This window comes from Emydura macquarii, unplaced genomic scaffold (genome assembly GCF_026122565.2).
Source record: "Emydura macquarii macquarii isolate MOO-44397 ecotype Brisbane River unplaced genomic scaffold, CSIRO-AGI_Emac_v2 contig_1119, whole genome shotgun sequence".
In the NCBI taxonomy this organism is placed as follows: Eukaryota; Metazoa; Chordata; order Testudines; family Chelidae; genus Emydura; species Emydura macquarii.
Window position 1 is genome coordinate 18,571,443 of NW_027131256.1, and position 22,295 is coordinate 18,593,737.

General features: G+C 40.0%; 1 long non-coding RNA gene across 1 annotated transcript in view; it reads right to left on the minus strand.

Annotated features, from left to right (window-relative positions):
• Positions 1 to 702: 702 nt before the first annotated feature.
• Positions 703 to 22,295, minus strand: part of LOC137151916 (uncharacterized) — a 28,438-nt gene continuing 6,845 nt past the window's right edge. The window contains exons 2-5 of the long non-coding RNA XR_010919407.1: positions 22,070 to 22,218; positions 3,356 to 3,438; positions 3,185 to 3,217; positions 703 to 774 (exon numbers count right to left, since the gene is read on the minus strand). This is a non-coding gene — a long non-coding RNA (uncharacterized lncRNA). The remainder of the gene's footprint in view (positions 775 to 3,184; positions 3,218 to 3,355; positions 3,439 to 22,069; positions 22,219 to 22,295) is intronic.

Genomic DNA, 22,295 nt, shown 5'->3' on the forward strand with positions numbered 1-22,295 from the left:
AATTTTTAGATATATACTCTTCGGTTTTTACCAAATTGCTATTCACCCTGATAAAACTGAAGTCAAATTTCCACTTAAATGTTCTGAGGTTTTACTAAGAGAGAGTGAACTGAGAAAATGTATGAACTTCAGTCATAAAACAGAAGTTTTATGGCCCAAATTTTCAACCCTGAGGGCTCAAAGTTAGGCTTCTCAACCCATAGTCAGTCAACATCAGTAAAACTGCCCTAATTTCAAAAAGTATTTGACTGAGTTCAACCCTGAAAACCAGTCTACTTTTGTTTAGTACCTAAATATGGTCTTCAAACATGCAAGTTTGAGAATTTTGACCTCAGTCTCTATTGCATTGTTTTCAATCAGCACCGTCAAAAAGCCCTGTCAGTCATCTGGAGAGGAACCCATCTGCAGTTGCACCCGCTCCCTCCTAGAACTGAATGGGAACTACTTGCAGTGGAGAGAATTAGCTTATAGGAAAAGGAGAGGGGATATTCACCCTGCTACCTGGAACCATATGATAACGCCGTTTCAGTTTGTGTATGGTGTGATAAAGTTTTAAGACAGTTATTGGTGGAATGACAAATGGAAATGTATTTAGCATACTGGTGTCTCAATGCCACTTTTTTGTGCAGCATTGTGCCATGGTAATAAGCACCTGATACGTACACGCTCTTAAAATAATCAACTTTAATTAGCTGTGAAATACTAACAAGAGGGAATTAAAAAATGCCTACAGAGGAGTAGGTACAGCGTGAAAGTGTTCTGCGTTTGCTTTACCTGAAACAAAAAACAAAGATTTGATTTGAAGAGGAGATTGTTATTTGTTGATTACTGGTTATTACTGAGTTTTTATTATTGCTTATATAAAGGCATTTACAAAACATATGAACATAGAGTCCAGGATTCAAGGAGCTTACAGACTAAAGCCTTATCTTCCAGACACTCCCTGAATACAATGGTACTGCCTGCGTGTGAAAGAATTACTAACACAGGGCAGTGTGATGTGAGTGAGCCACACGTTAAGTAGTTTGACTTCAAATATATTCCTGTAATTTTAAGACATTGTGGACAGTGCACTGGCTGCCTCTCCTGCTGTGCCCACATTTGTGGGGATCAAATTACAGACAACTATACTTTAAAAAAAAAGGGGGGGGGGGGGAGAGGGAAAGAGAGAGAGAGTCAGGCCAGAACTTCAGCTGGTCTGAATTAACATTAGAGATGGGTTGCATATTTTAACAGAATATGGTTCCATCTAAATCAAACAAAACATTTTCTGAAACTGGGTAAATTTCACCAGAATTTCTTTTTGGGAGAAAACCAGAAAAGAGTTTTTTTGCACTGAATTTTTAAATTTCATATTATATATTATAATATGAATTCAGACTTTGAATTATATTAACCTGAATTAAGGCCACTTTAATTCTGAAAGAGTGTCTACACAAAGGTTTAATGCAGTATAACTAATCCACTTTAAATTCACACCTTTAGTTTAGATTAACTTTCTTGAGTGTCCCTGTGTAGACAGGCCTTCGTTGGATTGCATCTATGACAAATCTGGCAGAATTATAAAATTTATGTTACACAGAGCCAATTGCTCCATTTTCAGCCAATACCAGTGAGGATTTCTGTTATGTTGCTAGCTGTGAACTATATGTTACTTTTTATTACTATTTACATATAGATAAATGTAAGGAGATACCAATAGTTATCTTTATGTTGTAATCAGTTACTGATTTTATACTGCTTATAATAAAATTAGCTTAATGTCTTGGGAGGGTTGGGGTGAGGGAGAAAAATGAATATGAAACATTAAGAGAATCTGAAATAATTTGGTCAAGGAATTACATTCATCTTTATTTCTAACTTATTAATGAGACACACAGCTCATGTTTCTAAGCCTGGAAGGTCTGTGACATTATTAGCTAATTTTTTTTCAGAGGTTTTCTAACTATTAGTTTTATTGTGCTCCCTCTGAACCCTGTACAGATGGGATCATAGCATCTAAGGCACCAGACTTTGCCACTGGAGGAAAATTAAACGTTTAGACTATTTTCTTTAAGAGAAACAATACTTACCAAGGTATTCCACAAACAAATATATACACAAATATGCTTCAAATGAGCATTACAAAAAAACACCCACAAAAACACAACACAACTTTAATTCCACTCAATACTGCAGTCAGCAATTATAGAAAATTTGTAAGGGAAGCAAAGGAATACAAGGAGAAATTGTTGGCTAGCACAGTTAAGGACAATAGAAGTTTTTTAAATATATTAAGACAAAAAAAGAATTCTGACAATGATATTGGTCCATTGCTAGATGGAAATGGTAGAATTATCAATAATAATATAGAGAAGGCAGAGATGTGTCTCATCATATGGTGATAACAACACTCTTTCAACTCCAGCAGTACCCCTGGAGGATGTTAAACAGCAGTTAGCAAATTCAGCAAATCCAAAGAAAACTCTGGGATGCAAGTTAAAAGAGCTGGCTGAAGAAGTTCCAGAACTCTGAGTTAAAAAAAGGCAATTTTTAAAAATGGTAAATGGGATGACCTGAGTAATTATAGACCTGTCAGTCTAACATCAGTTATGGGCAAATTAATGGAGCAGCTGATAGACTCGATTTATAATGAACTAAAAGGAGAGCAATGCAATTAATGAAAATTAACATAGGCTTATGGAAAACAGATCCTATGAAACTAATTTTTTTATGAGATTACAATTTTGTTCAATAAAGGTGGTGATACTGATGATGCAATATACTTAGACTTCTGTGAGATGTTTGATTTGGTACTGCACAATATTTTGATTAAAAAGATAGAATATAAAATCAACATGGCACACATTAAATGGATTAAAAACTGGATAACTGATAGGTCTCAAAGCATAAATGTAAATGGGGAATCATCGATAAATGTGTTTCCACTGGGGTCTTTCACTACTTGATCCCACACTACTTAACATCTTTATCAAAGACCTGAAGGAAAACAAAATAGTCACTGATAAAGGTTGCAGATAACACAAAAATTAGGGGAGTGGTAAATAATGAAGAGAAGAGGTGATTGTTTCAAAGAGGTGATCTGGATTGGTTGGTAAACTGGGTCCAAGCAAATAATACGCATTTTAATATGACTAAACATCAATGTATACAACTAGGAACAAAGAATGTAGGTCATACTTACATGATGGGGGACTCTATCCTGGAAGCAGAGACTCTGAAAAAGATTTGGGAGTTGTGGTGGATAGTCAGCTGAACATACACTCTCAGTTTGATACTGCAGCCAAAAGAACTGATGCAATCCTGAGATACTCGAAATTCCCCACTTCATGTAGGAGTAGAGAGGGTATTTTACCTCTGTATTTGGCACTGGTGCAGTCACTGCAGGAATAATGTGCCAAGTTCTGGTTTCCACAGTTCAAGAAGGATTTTGATAAACTGGAGAGGGTTCAGAGAAGATCCACAAGAATGATTAAAAAATTAGAAAACAAGCCTTATATTGCTAGACTCAAGGAGCACAATCTATGTAGCTTAATAAAGAGAAGAGGTAACTTGATAAACAGTCTATAAATATCTACATGGGAAACAAATATTTAAAACCATCTTTTTAGTCTAGCAGAGAAAGGTATAACATGATCCAATGGCTGGAAGTTGAAGCTAGACAAATTCAGACTGAAAATAGGGTGTAAATTTTTAACAGTGAGAGTAATTAACTATTGGAACATTTTATCAAGGATCATGGTCGATTCTTCATCACTGACAATTTTTAAATCAATATTGGTTGGGTTTTTTTTGAAAAGATATGCTCTAGGAATTATTTGGAGGAAATTCTATGTTATACAGGACATCAGACTAGATGACCACATTGGTCCCTTCTGGCCTTGGAATCAGGGCCCCCACATGGGGGGTTAGGGTACACTTTACTGGGGCCTAGAGGCCCTGGGGGGCTCAGCCGAGGCGTCAACCCCCATTACTACGAGGAAAAAATTTTCATGGCTCATGAGATTGTATGTATGGGATAAGGGATTGCGGTACATGTGTGGTAGGGGGATCATGTTACAAGTTTGTACTGGGCCTGAAAAACTTATGCTCGGGCCCTGCTTAGAATCTATGACAAATTTCCATCTTTTTGGTTATTTAACATAACTACATAGATCATTATTCATTATCAGGCTGTTTTAAAAATAGTTTACAAAAGCAGATGTCTCAATGGTTTCCTGAACAGGGATGATTTGCTGAGTCACCGCTTTGGCCTTGTTAAGGGCTTAGTCCCCCCACAGCCCACTTTGGGGATGTGACAGAGTCATATACTCATGCAGGCTCTGTTTGTCCAGGTAGCATCACTGGCCCAGTTACAGAAATTTCACCTTTTGGCTGAGTTCCTCTGGATTTACCCCTTCCAGGATATCAAGGATACAGAAAGAAAAAGGACAGTGGGGGAGAGTGAGGCATTCCCAAATAATCCATCAGCCTCTCTTCTTTCCCAGGGCCTTCGGAAAGCCACAGTTCAACTCAGTATCCGCTGGTTCACCATTATACAGCATCTTGAGGTAATTGTTTATGCTCCAGCCTGCCTCTCTTTTAATATACTCAGACAGTCCATAGGCAGGGGAGCTGGTGCTTCCCTCCATCAGGCCTATCTTGAGGAGCTCCCTTCTCCTTCTAGAGCTACCTCCTACTTAGCTGGGCTTCTCTCATTTTTAACTCTTGCTGCAGTCCTGACATACCTTGAAGGTGTGGTTGGGTGGGGCTACTCAAGCCCATAACAGCTCCTTATCTCTTCCTGACTGGTGCAGGGTTTGTACACCCCATCACAGCCTCTTACCCAAGATAAATAAATGCATACAATAATACACAAATCATCTGTATCATTTGGATCGACCATATAGCTACACTATGAAATTAACTGTCTGAGAATTAAATACCATATCAAGTGTATTATAGATGAATAAAACTTCACAAGGTTTTACTTCCTAAAAGGGTTTGATAGAAATGAATGGAGCTGTGCACCTGGGGGCAGATCCTCAGGTGATGTACATTGTTTAGCCACAATTGAAGTTAGTGGAGCTATGACAGTTTATACCAGCTAAGTTTTTGCTGCCTAAAGTTAATCATACAGTGAAGTGCTTTGCTGGACTGGGGCCAAAGTGCTCAGCACTTTGTAGATTGAGACACAAATGACTAATTTAAGTGAAATAAATCTTATATACTAAATAAAACAAGCTTATTAGGTCTCCTTGATCTCAAGAGGGGTACCTTGATACAGATGATGCTCCACCTGTCTCCAGGCAATTGGTTTTCATGTACTGTACTTGAACAGAATATTGCTTCTATAAATCAGACCTATGGGCTTTTTATTATCTCAGTAACATACAAATCTGCCTTACAACAGACTTGTCATTCCTTGAAAACCTTGATAGCAGTGTGGAAGTAAAAATCATAAGCAACTGTTTTTAGCTTTATTGTGATTCCTCAATTTCAAATCAAACCAAGGCAATGTCCTTGTACACATTTACCAATCACTCTCATGGGTCTACAAGTATTTTTTGAAAGCCTGGATCCTTTCTTTGAGATTATCTCAGATAACTTACTCTAAATTTGATGCCATTATAGGAGATCTCATACCCCCAAGAGGACAAAGATTACAGCATATTTTACAGAGATTATCTAGAGATGGTTCACATCAGTTGCTGGAAAAGCCATTTAGCCATCATAGAGGCAGAGGCCCTTTGATAGTTTTGACAATCAGAATGCATATCTCAGGAATACTCTGCAGGCCTGAAAGATGAATCAGGTTTATAAATGCTTTGCTAGATGAAATCATCTGTGTAACCTGCTTGAAACAAATTCTTAAAGTCTGCAGAACATCTTCAAGAAATTTAAAGGATGAAATAAGCAGTGATAAGTGAATTTTCTATGTAAGACATTAGAAAAATAAAACGGTGAAACTAATTAAAAGCTGATCGTTAAGGATGCTGAAGTATGTCACTGAGATGCTGGTGTTGCTGCATGTGTCTGTTTTGTAGCCAAAAGTGGACCGTAGGCATTTCCTAGCTAAGATTGTTTAATAAGTGATTTTGTAGAACTATTATACTTCCTAGGTTCAACACCTGTGAGCACTTACCTGTGATCATGCCTGTACACCAGAATTTTAGTTAATATCATACTGTCTTATGACAACAGTAAATATGCTCAATTTAACCAAACACTTACATTTCCCAAATACCGTGATATAAATACTTTATGCCTAATATGTCACGGTGGATAATTTTTCCAACATGTGTGAACGTTGCAGTAACATTTAAACAAAATTTGGTTTTGTTTGTGTTCACTTGCTTAACTTTTCATCAACATTCATTAATTCAGTTTTGTTTGTATCAAATTTCATGGAAAGTAAAGTTAGGGCAAATTGTCAGAAGCATGCCAGATAGGGGTATTCCCTATTGGATGGAGGGTCAATGCTGTGACAGGTTTGGGATCAGGCCAGTGAGCAATCAGCGCAGACAATACACCCACCTCCAAGTACCAGCACACCCTCTGGGGCTTCATACAACATATCTGTCTCTAACAAGACATAAGTGGGGAACGTGGGTGACAATGTTCTGGTATCTTGGGAATCATTTATACAAGGAAAAAATATGGAAAGGGGAGTCTGTGGATTTATTCCTCCACTTTTTTGTGTGGATCACGTGGCAGACATGGGTAAAAGAGAAACCTCATCACAAATCTATAGTAACCCAGACTTTTGAAAACTGGACTGTGGCATTTTACATATATGTGAATTTAATTTCTGAGAGGAATCCTGAGAGAAGTATTTCCTTATTCAAGCATGAGGCCTTAATAGCAAAGGCTCATGCCACATATGGATGGCAGGGTAGGATGGTTAAGGTATGATAAGAATTTCAGACAGAAGGAGGCAGAGGAGGCAGAATTACTAAAGACTAAAAAATACCAGGACCTTTGGTTGGAATGTATAACTCTGTATCATCCTCTCCAACTGGTTTTCACAAAGAGTGGCTTGCCAGTGCCAAAACTATGGGCACCAGCCACAGATATCTGGTCTGATGTTTGCTTTGCACTTAATGACAAAGCATTTTTGTTCAACTGCAAGTACGAATACTACTCTAGGAAGTGTGGGGGTCAGTGCGGCACCTTTCCTTGCTATGGAGGTAAGGGAAAGACCCAGTGCAGTGGTTAAAAAAAAAAAAAAGTCAACAAGGGCCAGTACCTAAACAGAATCAGTGGGGAGATGTAGTACTTATGAAAAAGGCCCCTTCCCCAGTTAAATTACTTCGTTATTGGACTATCCTAGAAGGATGGACACATCTTATTTACGGAATGGATTTTCAACTGGTTTCCAAACCCCATATGAAAGAACAAGGCATCACATTTGGGTGGAGAATTTGAAATTTGTTAACGGATTCAAGCCTATAGTGTAGGCTAAAATTTTGACAGTGGTAAAGAGTAGCAGCCCATTTTTAACCTTCCACTGCCAGACTTATGAATATCTCCCTTGGGTGTGGTACCAAACAACGCCAAAGGAAAATACATGATTATCCATCACTTATCTTACCGCTGGGACTCCTCTGTAAATGATTACATCGACCCACAATTATGTTCAGTTCAATATTCTTTGATTGATGCTGCAGCAGCCATGGTTAGAGAGCTGCGGGTCTGGCACTACGGTAGCAAAAATGTAACATAGAGTCTATGTTCAGGTTACTTCCTTACTCCTCAGAGATTTTAACATATTGGGTTTTCAGTTCAAAGTCCATTACAATTTCAATAAAGCCAGGCCCCAGGGGTGCTTAATGTCTTGTGGAGCTTTTGAAAGGCTCAGCACCGTGTTGGAGTGCACAATTCTGAGAGAGGCAGGCTTTCATCCTATCGTGCACTGTCATAATGATGTCCCATTTGCAGGAAAATTAAGGTCAGGTGACTCTACCTAACTCCTGAGGGTGTTCCAAGATTTGGCTGAGTCCACTGAAAAAACTGTGCACTGGGTGATAAACTTTGTGCACTGGAAAACCTTAATATTTTGTGAGGAGTTTAGGCATTCTGGGAGGTCATGTCCCTCGGGGTTTTCCAGCCCCTTCACCACTGAAAAAACTGAGGATCCAGCAGAGAATCGAACTAGACACAGTTTGGACAGTTTTCCAGCTGCCTGCAGAGATATTGGATACCATTAGGGCATTGATAAGGGAAATCCAAGATGACCGTTGCTCCTTGTTCTGTCATCTGCCACCACCGAAAAAAGCTATCAAATCCCCCCTCACTCTTCTCTTTTGCAGACTAAACAACACTGAAACAGCTATAGGTGGTCATGGGTCACATAAACTTTGTGCACTGGGTGATGGCCCTGGAGAAGGCATTCCATGTCCCTCTTGAGGATGCAAGTGCCTTAAAATGGATTCCTTAAGGACCTGCTCCATGATCTTTCCAGGGATTGAGGTGAGGCTGACCGGTCTGTAGTTCCCCGGATCCTCTTTCCTCCCTTTTTTGAAGATGGGCACTATATTAGCTTTTTTCCAGAAGTGTGAAAACCTCATTATTTTGTCAGAGTGAACAGGAAACTGATGGAAGGATTAGAGGCATGGGAGACATTTTTTAAACAGTTTAATGGGGTTTCAGTTGGGTGTTCGGACTGGATGCTGTGGACAGAGCTTCCAGTGCAATTCAATGCGTTTAAGTTCGCCAAGGACCTCAGCTGTTTAAAGTTGGTTTTGGAAGTGTGCTATCATGGCAAGTGGTATATTCAGAGGTGGCCAGAGGACAGGGTGGCTTAAGGTATTACAAAGAATATTACCGACCTTGAATTTTTTTCCAATGTTGGTGGCAGTCACTATTTGGAGAACCACTCAGGAATAAAAAGATTAATTTCTGCTCTGACAACCAAGCTGTTTGTCACATAGAGAACAGACAGTCGGTTAAGTTTGTTCCGGTAATGAGGCTATCAAGGATTTTCATATTGTATTGCCTCTTGTTTAATTTTCCTTTCTGTGCAGTGCATGTTCCAGAAGTCTACTATGGCATTGCCAATGCTCTGTCTCTGTTTCATGACACAAGTTTCCAGAAACTCACCCCACTTACCAACAGAGCTCCCCTGGTGGCACCTCACCAACTGTGAAAGCTTGGCTCCTGCCAGTCATAGGACTAGTCAAGCTGTTGGTTGACTGGGAACATGCACTGGCCTTACTGAGTTCATGGAATTTAGAGCATGGGAAGGGCTCCAGCACCCGAGGCCCATCCCTCAGCATCAGATGGTGAGATATGTTGTATCGCGGACGTGTCACGGGTTAGTTTCCTTCACTATATCAGGTTGACTAAAAGGCCTGTCATTTTGAACCCATTTAGTAATTTCATGGTGCAGAAGTTCTTGGAGGGATGGTCCAGAGGTGATGGGTAGGAACTCCGTACAGAGTTATTAAATTCCCCACAGAGGATATGCAGTTGTGGGATGGAGGCCGTTTTATTTAAGGCAACATTAATTCTGGTCATCTTTGGTGCTTTCGGGGTAAGTGAGCTGGTATTTCAAGCATCCCTAGACAGTTCCAGGTAGGCATTGGAATGATCAGATGAATGGTTATCACCCAAAGTAATGTTGCTGCACTTAAAATACACTAAAACAGACCAAAATGGGAAAGGAGACTCAGTGATGTTTCAGTAATGTGTGGATGAACTCCTGTGCCCAGTAAAGGCAGTCAAAGATTTCCTAGCCCCCTGGAACCAGGAGCTGGACCCACTGTTTGTACACAGGAATGGCACCAAGGTAACATTTTGCTGCAGTAACAAAAAAAGCTTTTGCCTACAGCAGTCTCAAGCCAGTTAACTTGGTACATGTTCTTGGAATCACCTCATTCGTATTCCGCAATCATTGGCGAACAAAACACCCCAACTTAACATCCTGGTTGTTCACCTTGAGACAAATGATCTTAGGGTCTGCACTGGAATCACCTTGAGGGATAGAATTCAGAGGGCTGCTGTGTGGATCAAGCAGTTCTGGACAGATGTTAGATTAGTCTGGTCAGAAATGCTCACAAGGAGGGTTTGGTGGGGCATCACGGAAGTGGCCTATACAGATAAGGGTCAGAAAAAGGTGAATGTTGAGGTTACCAGGCTATTCTTGGACAATGGTGGTTCAGTGTTCCAGCAGAGGGAATCTGTTATATTTGGCCTGTAATTTTTCAGGGATGATGAAGTATATTTGTCAGACACAGGAGCTAACCTCTAGTTCTGAAATGTGGGGGAATGGATGGGCAGGAATTCTGACATCAGGAGGTGGGTGTGGGAGTATGACCAAGATTGTCACTTACACCCCACTGTGTCTGATTTCCAGTGAAGTTAAAAGAGACAATTCCCAAAAATAAAAGACCTGGGGGTTTGCTGATGGGCCTTGTGTTCATGGGATGAGGGTGACCATTATGGTCCAAGGTCCCCTCCCTTTGGTACCCTCTGTCCCCCTGAGGGGGGTTGTGTGGTAGGATTAAAAAAGTAAGCAGAGTTCTAGGTGTAGGCCAAGCATAGTCTATCCCGAGTTATGGGTTATATGGTAGGAACCCTGGAACCACTTAAAATGCTTGGTATGTGAGAGTGTGGGCTAGGTAGCGAGCGTAGCAACCATCCCCTTTGTTAGGTTTAATAAAGTTGAGGCCTGCTGCTTAAAATCCATTCTGTCTCTATCCTCATTTGCTGCAGTATCTACATCAATGCCACAAAAGAGGTGTCAGAACAATAGACTGAAATATTAAAACATGGGTGACTGCAGTTTCCCATTTTACGAAATAGATAACATATTATGGAATACAATTATTGTTGTGATCTGATTTGTTTAGAGTCATAATAGGAAAGGTCTGTTAACAAAGAAGTACTGCCCAAGGGATCTGCTATATTGCAGGTTTTTATAAAATTCTTAATTTTTCATTGGGAAGGCAGTTATAGAAATTCAAAACATTTCCTTCATGATACTTAGATCGAACTACAGTAAGTCAGTCGATTCTAGCTGAATATTACCCTTGGTGTCTTCAGATTCAGCCAAAAATAGTTCTGTAACTGACTCAAGCATTTCTCTTGGTCCTTTTGAAAGACTCTGACCATAAATGAAATGAATCTTAAAGCTACTTGATCTATTCAGAAAAGGAACAATTGTCTTATGCCTGTTTATTGAACCTTTGTTAATAACTCGGAAAGTGGGAAAGGTCATTTTGCTTAAGTGTCCGTGAAGAAGCCTCATCTTTGTTTAGAAAGGAAACAAAATCATCAACTAGATGATTCATTCCCTGAAGGAGAGGTTCATTTCATTCTGATGTGATATAATGCTAGCAAGAATTTAAAATGCAATATTAAAGAGTGAATTGCAAGCTTCAGTTTAACAGATAGCCTTTCTCAATTAAAAGTCTCTTAACTTTTACCAGAAGCACAACACACATTACCAAATTCATCATCTACTGAGCCAGCAAAGCTCAGACCAATACATCTGACCACTATGTTCAGATTTGATTTTTCTTAAAGGAAACTAAATTGGCAGCAATTTAGGCTATGTGACCCAGTAAAGCTCTCTTCAATGGTGACAGTCACACAGTGCATCATTGTGGCTATATTTTCCCCTCACTGCTTTTTCTGGTGTAAGATACAGTAGTACCAAACGATTGTTTATTCATGATCACCCAGTGGACACTGAGAAGAGATACCACATCATTGTCAATTCCAAAAGCAACATATCAGTTACTATGTTTGCAAGTTTAGACCAGTCCAAATCCAGATATTTCACCTGTTTCAGCAGATTCCTGAAAAAAGCTGGGGCCCTTTTTTTTTTTTTTTTTGCATTGAATTGATGCAAATTGACAAGCTCTTCATACACTTCAAAATAATCTTTTTAGTCCATGGAGGAAAAATAAGCATTTGAGCTGTGAATGTGCTATCACTAGTGTAGTCTATTACCACACGGAACAGAGAAATTTATTTGCTACAACATTGAGTGCAATGACATCAGTTTCTCGTGGATGGGGAGTCATTCAGCTCAAACTCAAATTCACAAACTTCTCAGTTGAGCCAGGATATAATTTTAAATTATCACAGCCATGTATTCACAAGATCCCTAATTAAAGGATCTTCCTGTTTCTGCTGTCACTGAAACAAATGCATAACAGATGGTCATGGTATACAAGTTTGATTAGGAACAAGAAATGTTGGTCTTAAAACTACTTTTCTTTTCCCATCCAGTCTTTTCCCAAGTACAACTCAGAGAGATTTAACAATCTGGCCAATAGGCTGTAATGTGTTCACAATTAGACATAACTTAGCAATAATGAATATATTCACAGAAATCAGGACTGGCCAAGAGAAAATGAAACTGAAGCAATACTTATTGTTCTACAGCACTTAAAGTTGTGCTATGTGCCCAGCATTCAGTCACATTTGAAATGTTTGAAACATTTCAAAACCATATGGGGAGTGGAGGGACCTTTTGCCCCTACTCCTTCCCCTCTCCATCCAGGTAGTAAGATTTTGAAAAGGGGGCAGAAAGGATGGGGCCACCCTCTCTTACTCCAACCTTTGAAACTGGGATGACACATCCAGGGATCAATCCACACCGAATGGATGGCACAGACTGCTCAATCCCCCCTCTAGAGCGTTCCCAGAAACATCAGTTGTCCTCCTAGCTTATTCTTGCTGGTATTTGAAATTCCAAATATGGTCTCTCTGTCTCTTGTTCCAGCACCAGTGGTGAGGAGTCTATAAACAGAGCCCAGCTAGTAATCTTACTGAAGATGTATGATGAAGCAAAAGCGAGACTAACTCAATCTTCCAGTAACTATTGGTTCAGCTGTAATACATACGGCTGAGCAGAGAAAGGTAATTCTGTTTTACAGGAGATTTTGCTATTTCAAAATTCGGGTATGTTCTGATTTAGAATTACACTCAAAATTTTCAAAATTCTCCACAAAAGCTGGTGGACAGCCCTGGATTTATGGACCCCGAAGATCTTAGGGATCCAAGGGCTTTGAAGAAGATGAATGGATTAGCTGGCAGGAAATCAGGCAGCAGAGTTTTAACCTACCTGTCTTGCAGAGTATCACTGGAACCCTGCCTGGTGTCTAGGAGAACACAGTCAAAACTGAACTGTTGTTGAATGGGCAAATTGCAATAAAAAAAATCAGAATTTTTCCGGTCAACTCTTGAGCAAAGTTTATGACAAAAACAACTATTTACTCATCAGCTATGTGATATATCCATCCATCCCCCCACTTTCTGGGCCAAATTCTGACACCCATACTTACAGTGGCTAGTACTTCACTTTGCAAGATATCCAATGGTGTCAGCAAGACTATCTGTAGAATAAGGTATGGGCCATTGTGAATAAGAGTATCACAATGAGCCCCCTGAACATTAATTACCACACTTAGAATATTGCCACTATGTCTCTCATTAACCAAACAATGAACATCAGAGTCTTGATAGACAGCAGAGAGAAGGGAATGGGAAAGCAGTGAAATCTGTGGTGAAACGATAAAGTGGTGGCAAATAATAGTCATGCTCAAAAACTAATACCTTCTGTCAAATTCCCTCCAGCAGAAAAAGAAATTAGAAAGAGAAAATGACTTTTTTGTTTTGTTTTGTTTAATTCTTGGCAGTTTCCCTGTCACACAGGTTGATCTGGAAAACTAAAAGAGTTCCCTGCAGCAATAGCACCTTTCTCTAGAGATAAATACATTTAAAATGTCTGTCTTTGCAGATTTGTGACTAATTGTGGGTCTGCTGCATTATGATCTAATCATTACTAAGAATTTACTGATGTTCAATAATTCCCTTAAACAAAACAAAATAAAGCTCATTAGGGCATTTTAAAGAGCCCAGTCCTACCAATTATTCTCACACACAGATCACACTGACTTTATTGCCAGGGCCCTGTGTACTTTTGCAGCTGCAGAATTGTATGCAGTATTCACCAGGTGCCTCAGAATAGTTCTCTGAAATGTTAGCTTTTTAAAAAATATGCATGTGTGCATGTGCTCATGGGTTTCTAACCCTTATGGTTGTGGAGAGACCAGGTTTGCATTTTCAAGGTTACTCACCTGTGATGCATGCCTGAATCTGCCGAGAGCCTGAAACAATAGCTTTGAGAGGTGTGATCTGCCCATTTAACCTCAGTCTGGGCACCTTAGACTCTTTGAGTCTGTGGTTATTATATTGGACATTTTTTTTCAAAATGCCACAGAATTCAGCATTCATCCTTGGTGCTGGAGCCAGAAACCCAACATTTCAGTTTTTGTCTCCTTTCCTGATGACACGTGCCTGCAGCTGCCAATTGCTCTGCCTTTTTCTCTAAAATGGGGTGTTAATTGGACTACAGTGTATACTTCTTGCACTCTTCCATGGAAATAGACAGCAAGGGTGAGGGAGCTGAGACTAGTTTACAGCCAGGGATATGGGAATGCCAGACATGCAGGCCCCTGCTGATAAGCCACTGCAACCGGCTACAAGCTCCATCCTTCCTGGGTACATTTTCTGGAGGAAGGAGGGTCTCAGCTGGCCACTTTGCTAACATACCCAACTACTGCCCAAACACCAGCCCAATCAAGCCCCAGGGAGATGAGCCCGGCTACTTGGCAACCTTAATCTAGCATTTCCAAACTTGTAAGTGCTTTATTTTGCAATCAAAACAACATTATTTTAACATAGATTTGGTATGTAATTATAAACAGGGCTAGTAGTGCTGTCCATTATTAATGTTGGCTGACATTTCCCATTATAAGACCCTCTTTGCAATTGCTTATAACTTTGCCAAACCTTAACTATTTGGGCTGAAATTTTCCCTGCTTCGTGTCTGCCTCAGGCTGAACTGTTTTGGAAACTTGATTTCCAAGAAAGCAGCTAGTAAAAAACATATCGTTTTGCAAGGTTAGAAAAAATTCTGGCAACCTTTTCTTTGAAACCTCTCATACCCTCCGTGGTTTGTTCAGGGACTTGAAATGAGGCAAGGATTTACTTTTTTGCTCTTTCCCTGAAAATCTGCCCACATTATAGGCTTTTTAGTTTGCACTTGCTCAGTAAAGGCTTTATAGACCTTGGAAGATAAAATCTCTGAAAACTCTGTGTTGCACTGAGTGTACTGTGGCCTTTCACAGCTCCTAGTGCTGACTCATCTACTGCCCAAACACCAGCCCCACATAGCAACAGGGCTGTAAGGGCAAAAGAGGACTTTCTCTTTAATGCCTGTTCCAGACCAAGCTGGGGCCAGGCACCATAACTGAGCAAAAAGCCTGTCTCTCCTGTGCTCTCAGTGATCCCCAGGCTTAGTGGAGGAGGAAGCTGCCTGACTTGAATACAAAGGGGACAAGAATAGGGCCTGAGGGCAGGGAGGGAGTAGACTAGGGGAAGGAGCCTTCAAGTGGGAGAGTTGGAACTAGAGACTGGCAAGGTGGGGTGACAGGAAAACTGGGATTTAGAGGGAGAAGACTTGGATGGGCACCCTGGGACTGGCTGAACAAGGAGATTAGGACTGGAAGCCAGAGAGAAAAATGGGGGATGAAGATTTGGCTGTGGAGAGATAGACTGATGAGGAACTGGGGTAGAGTGGGGCTGTGAACCAGTGGAGCAGGGGAAAGGTATGTGGGGGAGGGCAGGCCAATCTAATGCAGAACAAGGGCGTGGAGAAAGAATTGGGATTGGCTGGGCAGAGTTCGGGAAAGGGAACTGACTGAAGAGGTGAGGACTCTGTGATTGGATGAGACAACTGGAAGGGAGACTAGGATCTAGTAGGAATGGGGAATGTTGGTGACTGGAGGCCAGAACAAAAAGTCAGACCAGTGGCAAGGACTGGCTGGGCAAGGAGACAATGAGCCAGAGGGTGGGGACTAGGAATGGTTGGATGGGGAGACTGGAAGGGGGTGTGGAGTGTCGTGGAAAAGAATCACACAGCTACATTTAAAGTTGGATCGGGTGCAGCTTTAATTGTGACACACACACACAATCACATAACCATAGCTATGGGGAATACTATAGCCATAGGGAAAACCCAGGTGGCTATAGGGAGGTCAAGCAGCATGTCTGGATGCTGGGCAAATGTACTTCACCTGGCTACCAGATACAAAAGACTTATATAGGGGTTTCTTAGGTTCATTTACATGTTGATCGTATAGTGGAATTTGATTAACAGTTTATACTTAACAGGAAAGACAATCACAATGCACAGTGGGGCACACCAGACGCCCTCACAGGAACGCCCAATGAGTCACTTGAGTATACAATGTAGTTTTCAGGGACCCTGGTTAACTCCCGAAGATGGGTGGTGACACAATACCTGTTCAAATGCTAATTTGCATGGAGTGAGTTTCTATGGGGCCCGTAAGACAAAGGGGGGCAGGTCCTGGTACTTATCGAAACAGGTGAAGTCTGTTCAGACTTCAATAAGGCTTAAGGCTCATAACAGAGACTTGCCTCTCGGGTGTGGTTCAGAGACCTCTTGTGGAATGTTAACATCTTTATCCTAATTTCAGTTGAGGCATTCTGTTAATGGTTTAGCCTGGGGCTTCTATTTCAGTGTCAGGCTACAACTTCAGGCCAGGCCTTCTATGACCAGTTTCAGACCAGGCATTCTATTAATCAATTTTATGATTAATTCTTTGATTCCACAGGAGGAACACTGGGATTTGCTTGTCAAGGAGACTGGGATTCAGATAATAAGCCTGAGGAGTGCACACTGTGACTGGCTAAGTGAGGAGAATGGGTCTAATATAGAGGAGTCCCGGGTGGGCAAAGAGACAGGACTGGGATAGAGACAGGTTAGAGGGGGCAGGACAGAAGCAGCTTGGGGACAGGCCAAAAAGAGTCTGAACGTACTGGAGCACACTCCCCTTTAGAGCTTGGAATGGAACCCAAGATTCCCAAGTCTCACCCTTCCACTGCTATCAGCAAATGTTTGTGACAGCCCACTGGCAAAATGTCTCATCCCCCTTTGACACCGGGCCATGTAGAAGATAACCTACTACTGCTATCAGTTACTCCATTAGCTGAAATGGCAGAAGTATGTGTGGTGGATCTGAGTGTTTCAGCCCTGCTGATGAACCATGTGGGTATCAATATGATAGTACATGACAGATTCATTTTTTCAGTTTGCTGTTGTAAAAACCTAGGGAATTACACATAAAAATCTATGTTAAAAGAACATTATGATGGAAAAGTGAAGCACTCAGCGTTTAGGACATGCCAGAATTAAGGTTGCCTGGACCCTCCATGTGTATATGAATTATGATTTAGTCTTTAATTACATGGGCATGTATTATTTTTTACATTCGACTCCAGCTTCATTCAGTGCACAGGATGGACCTGCTCTAGGGGTGAAGTAGGGTTGTGTAGTTCAGGAGACTGCTGTCTAGGAGATTCCGGCTTTATTTGTTGCAGAATTGGAATCCGTATACTCTTTATAGTAGTGCGACAGGCAGGTCCAGGCTTGCCCTTAACTAAAGGCCTTCCCTTTCAATTAATGGAGAGGAACTCCTAAGTTCAGGCTACAGTTGATTGTTGGGGACAAGTTCAACACAGTAGAAAACAGGAATGGGAAGCAGTGAACTGCAGAAAGAGAAAGGTCTCAGAGTTAGAGTATGCTGCCCTAGAGGATTGGATGCTACTTCTGATTCTGCCCTGGAGTTCTTTTCTGATGCTAGGCAAGTTATTTAAATGTAGTCACTAATTGTATATTCCTCATGTTATGGGTGCCTGACTTGAATCCTTTAGTCTCATTTCTGTAAGTGCTGAGCACTTACGGTTGCAACTGAAGTCAAGGGGAGCTGTGCTTTGAAGATATGAAGTGCTCAGTCATGTTAAGTACCCTCAAAGCAAGCACCCCCACTTAGTGGGTACTTTTGGTCCTAATCTCTCTGTCTTGTTTCCCCCATCTGTAAAATGGGGATAACAATACTCCCTAACCACCCAGGACTAATGTGAAAGTATCATTTGTCCTCTTTTCTTAGTGTTGGCATAATATCAAATAATGTAATTAAATGTTAAATATTTCATATTTATCTCAGAGTTGTAAATGGCACATCATGTTTTCATTCTTGTCTGAGACAATCACTGCTTCCTCAATGGAACAAAAAGCTTATTTGATAAAGAACAAGAAATACAATGAAAAGAATTCTTTTGACCTTTACATCTATTCAAGAAAAAAAAAAAATCTAGCACTATAATGCTAATTCACTTCACTGTGTGTACCACAAATATTTGCAAAACATTATGTTTGCTTTTTATTCAATTAAAAATGTAAGGGTAAAGCACTAACAACATAAGAATTCATCTCCCATTCTCAAACAGTTTGTTGTTTTAACTATACAATAAGAATTAATTCTCTTTTCAGCTAAAATCCCACAGGGCTACAGAATTCAGCAAACATAACCAGAGCTGTAAGAACATGGCCCTTAAGTGTCATTGTCTTTAAAATTAATAAAGCAAAGTAAGTAGGAAAAGTTTAGATTGCTGAAGTCTGAAGTAATAAGGAAAACCTCTTCTGATCCAAAGTATCATTTATCTTTGTTAAATATTATTGCAGTGTCACTGACTCACTTGCAAAATATCAGTTCTTTGCTTTGGTAAATCAAAAGCATGATGACTCCATAAAGGTTATTGTTTTTACCAATAACTTTTTAATAGCAGAATCAGTCTTTTTTTCTTCAGACTTTTCTATAGTAAAGTGTTTCTGTCCTGCTTTCCCCTCCCCCCACCTCAAATCACAACTTGTTTCATTTTACTGTACGCTTTCTGCCAAGATAGCAAATTGTTACAGCTCTTCTTTGCAAGAGAGTGAATGAAATGCAAAATAAAAATAAATTGGAGGGGTATTTTTAATACTTGACTTTTAAATTCCCAGAGCTGTGAACGTGGAAGCATTCTAGTTCCATTTAATGTGAACCCAGCTGTCTCGCTGGCTGGATTGGGGGGGAGGGGGGGGGGAGGGCGGAGGAGCATTTATGATATTGTTTGACATCAGTATGTCAAAATCATAATAATTCATGTAAGATATGCCATGTCAGGTACTGTTAGAAAGGCTATAATGTGCTAAGTAAGATAAGGTTTATGTTCATGTGTTACATGTGTAATGGAAGTTATAGATTTATCAAACATATCTGTATTTCAAATTGTGCTGTCTGGGACACACCCCAGACAGGATGGCTGCAGAAGAATAGCCTGCTTAATGGCCCATTAAGACTTTCCCAGGTGCAAGAGGTCCAGGGGAAGAAGCCAGGGATATACCTGATGAGTCACCAGGACTTGCCCATGTGACTCTGGACTCCATTTTGGTTCCTGTAAAATTCCACAAGCAGCATGGCAAAGGCCAGAGGATATATAAGGCAGAAGCTTTGGAATCCATTTTGTCTTCAATCCTGGTCAGCTTCTAGTCACCTATCAACCTCTGGACCAAGTCATCTGCAACTGAAGCTGTGAAACAAAGGACTGAGACCCATCCACTTACTGGATGTATACCAGAGGGACTATACAAGCCTGCAACCTCCACAATTCTTCTAGAAACCTGATGTATATGGACTTTCAAATAATTTGTATGTATCTGATTGCTTTAATCCTTTAACATTTCTCTTACTGTTTGTTCCTTTCTTTTTATAATAAACCTTTAGTTTTAGTTACTAAAGAATTGGCTGGCACCGTGGTATTTTGAGTAAGATCCAAACTTATATTGATCTGGTACTGTGGCTGACCCTTTGAGGTCAGGAGGAATCTTTTTAGTAAACTTGCATAGAGTTTAAATAACTGGTCTCTTTACTGGACCTAGTGGCTGATTGGGAGCCAGAGACTGAAATGCAGTAAAGGGTGCTGTGTGTAATTTTTATTTTGGGCTCTTTGATAACCAGTGAATGGAATCAGAAGCACTATTTGTGGCTGGTTGGGAAGTCTGACTTCAGTGTCACCCACCAATGGTGGGAGAATCTGCTCTCCTTTTGCAGCCTGCCATGACCTTGGCATTATCAGGTGACTACCCTAGGCATGGAAGGGTCACACTAGCAACCCCAAATTATATAAACTCTGCAATAAATCTAATCTGAGAAAAATTGTTTTAAAATATGTGGAGTAATGGCCAAAATGGTGAATATGTAAAAATAGAACCATTTTACTGTAGTTATTTACTCATTTTATAGCCACATGTATATGGTGGGCACAGGGGCAGGGTCCCTCCCACCTTCTCCTGTTACTGATGTAGAACCAAGAAAGCTGTCTAAACATAGGGTGCATATTATGTTTAAAGGCCTGCTTCTCCACCTTTAAAATAAATAGGAATTTTGCTATTGAGTTCGCTATTGAGTTAAATGGAAGCAGGTCCATAGTGTTATGCATCAACACAATTGTCAAATAATTCCTGATTGTAGGTTCTTTCTTATTGGTGATTATAATTAGAAATAGCAGGTCTGACACTGGGATCCAAAACCAGGATTTCAGTGCTAGCAGTTTGAAACACCATGTATTAACTGGTATACCTAGAAAATTAATTGTGTCTACACTTTAATATAAAATCAACAGTTCACCACTAATGTGATTCTGGGCGAATTAATAAATTGGTGGTTGATTAAGAATAAGCACGTGTCCTGATCTGAGAAATACTGTTCAAGTTAGAGCTTGTCTACACTTACAGAAGTGTAGTGTAACTCTTAGTGAAGACGTTACCTACATCCACAGGACAGCTTCTCCCACAAGCATAGGTTGTACACCTCCCTGCCAGGCAGTAGCTATGTTGACGGAAGAAGCCCTCACATTGACATAGTGCTGTCTATATCAGGAGTTCGGTTGGTACAACTGTGTTGCTGTGGAAAATCCACATCCCTGAGTGATGCAGTTATACTGACATAAATTTGTAGTATAGACCTGGGCCTAAAGGCTGACATGAAGAGAATCCAGTGTTAAAATTAGTAAGATAATGTTCCCTGGACTAATTAAAGGATAATTCTTTCAAGTTCTATTCTATATTGGCTATAACACTTATCCAATTGGCAAACCTAGTTTATTAGATTTCGTCTACGAAATCTAACTGGCACCTCAGCAGATTCATGAGAGTTGATTCCCTTTCATTCTTATACAAGTACAATTAGACAATTGAATATGGAAATATAGAGATCAAATAAATACAAAATAGCATTGTCATTGTACCTGGTTACTTATCAAAACATTTGAATTTTAAGACATTTTTTCTTTGCCACATTCATGTGGATACTACAGTTGTAACGCTATAAAATTACAATAAATCATAAGGACAAAAGGGCCTAAAAATGATCCTAAACTGTAGCTTTCCTTTCCAGATTCCACCTAATCATCAGTGAGTGCTGCAAAATGTGCTCTGATCAAACTGGACATCTATGAGCATAAAGACACAGCCCAAGATTTTCAGAACTGGTCAAGAAGTTAGATGGTAAACCATCCTATTAAAAATGCAGTTTCATCAAAATTGAAGTTTTTTCATGAGAACATGTCAGTTTTGATGGGGAAAAAACTTTTTTTTAATACTGGTTTTGAATGATTTTTCTTCAACTTACATTATACTGAAATGTTTTATTTTATATATAAACATCTTATGAAATAGATATAAATATAATAAAAGAACTATTAATATAATATCAATTTGTGTTTCACAGAACATTTTGACATTTCAACTTTTCATTCTGATTTGATATGAAAAAACGTAAATATCACAATTTCCTGCTGAACAGATATTCTGGTTCCCAACCAGCTCTTCCTGAAAGTCCGTAGCTTTTGAAAATATGATTATTTTTGGTTTTCATTTGTTACTCTGAGCTTTAGATTTTGAAAAAGAGAAAAGAAATAGCTGTTTTTATTTTGCAAAGAGTTCTGAGCTTTCCATTGGTTGCTACTATGTCTTGGTTTTTCCCTTAGTTTTGCAGTCTCCCTCCTGTAGAACAGTTAATGTGACCTTAGTGCTTTGGCTTTCAAGCCAAAACAAATGTTCTCCCCTTCTGGGGTAAAAAAATACAAACATGAACACAATGGATTCTTTGCTCTCCCCCAGACCACAGCTTTCACACCTGTTGTTACAGGGTTCCAATAATCACTTTACCTGGGCTAAATAGTTTCTTCAACCTCTCCAGTCACACAGTTAATCAGTCCCTTGTCCCTCGTTGTAGAGCTCAAAAATTTTCAGTCCATTGTTCAGAGAGGTTTCCACAGCTCTCCTGTAAGTGACAAATTCAACCTGACATCCTCTTTCTAGGAAAAGGAGAAAATTTAAGTAAATGGCAAAATTCCACTTGACATAAACAGGGCCAGGATTTGGCCTTTCCTAT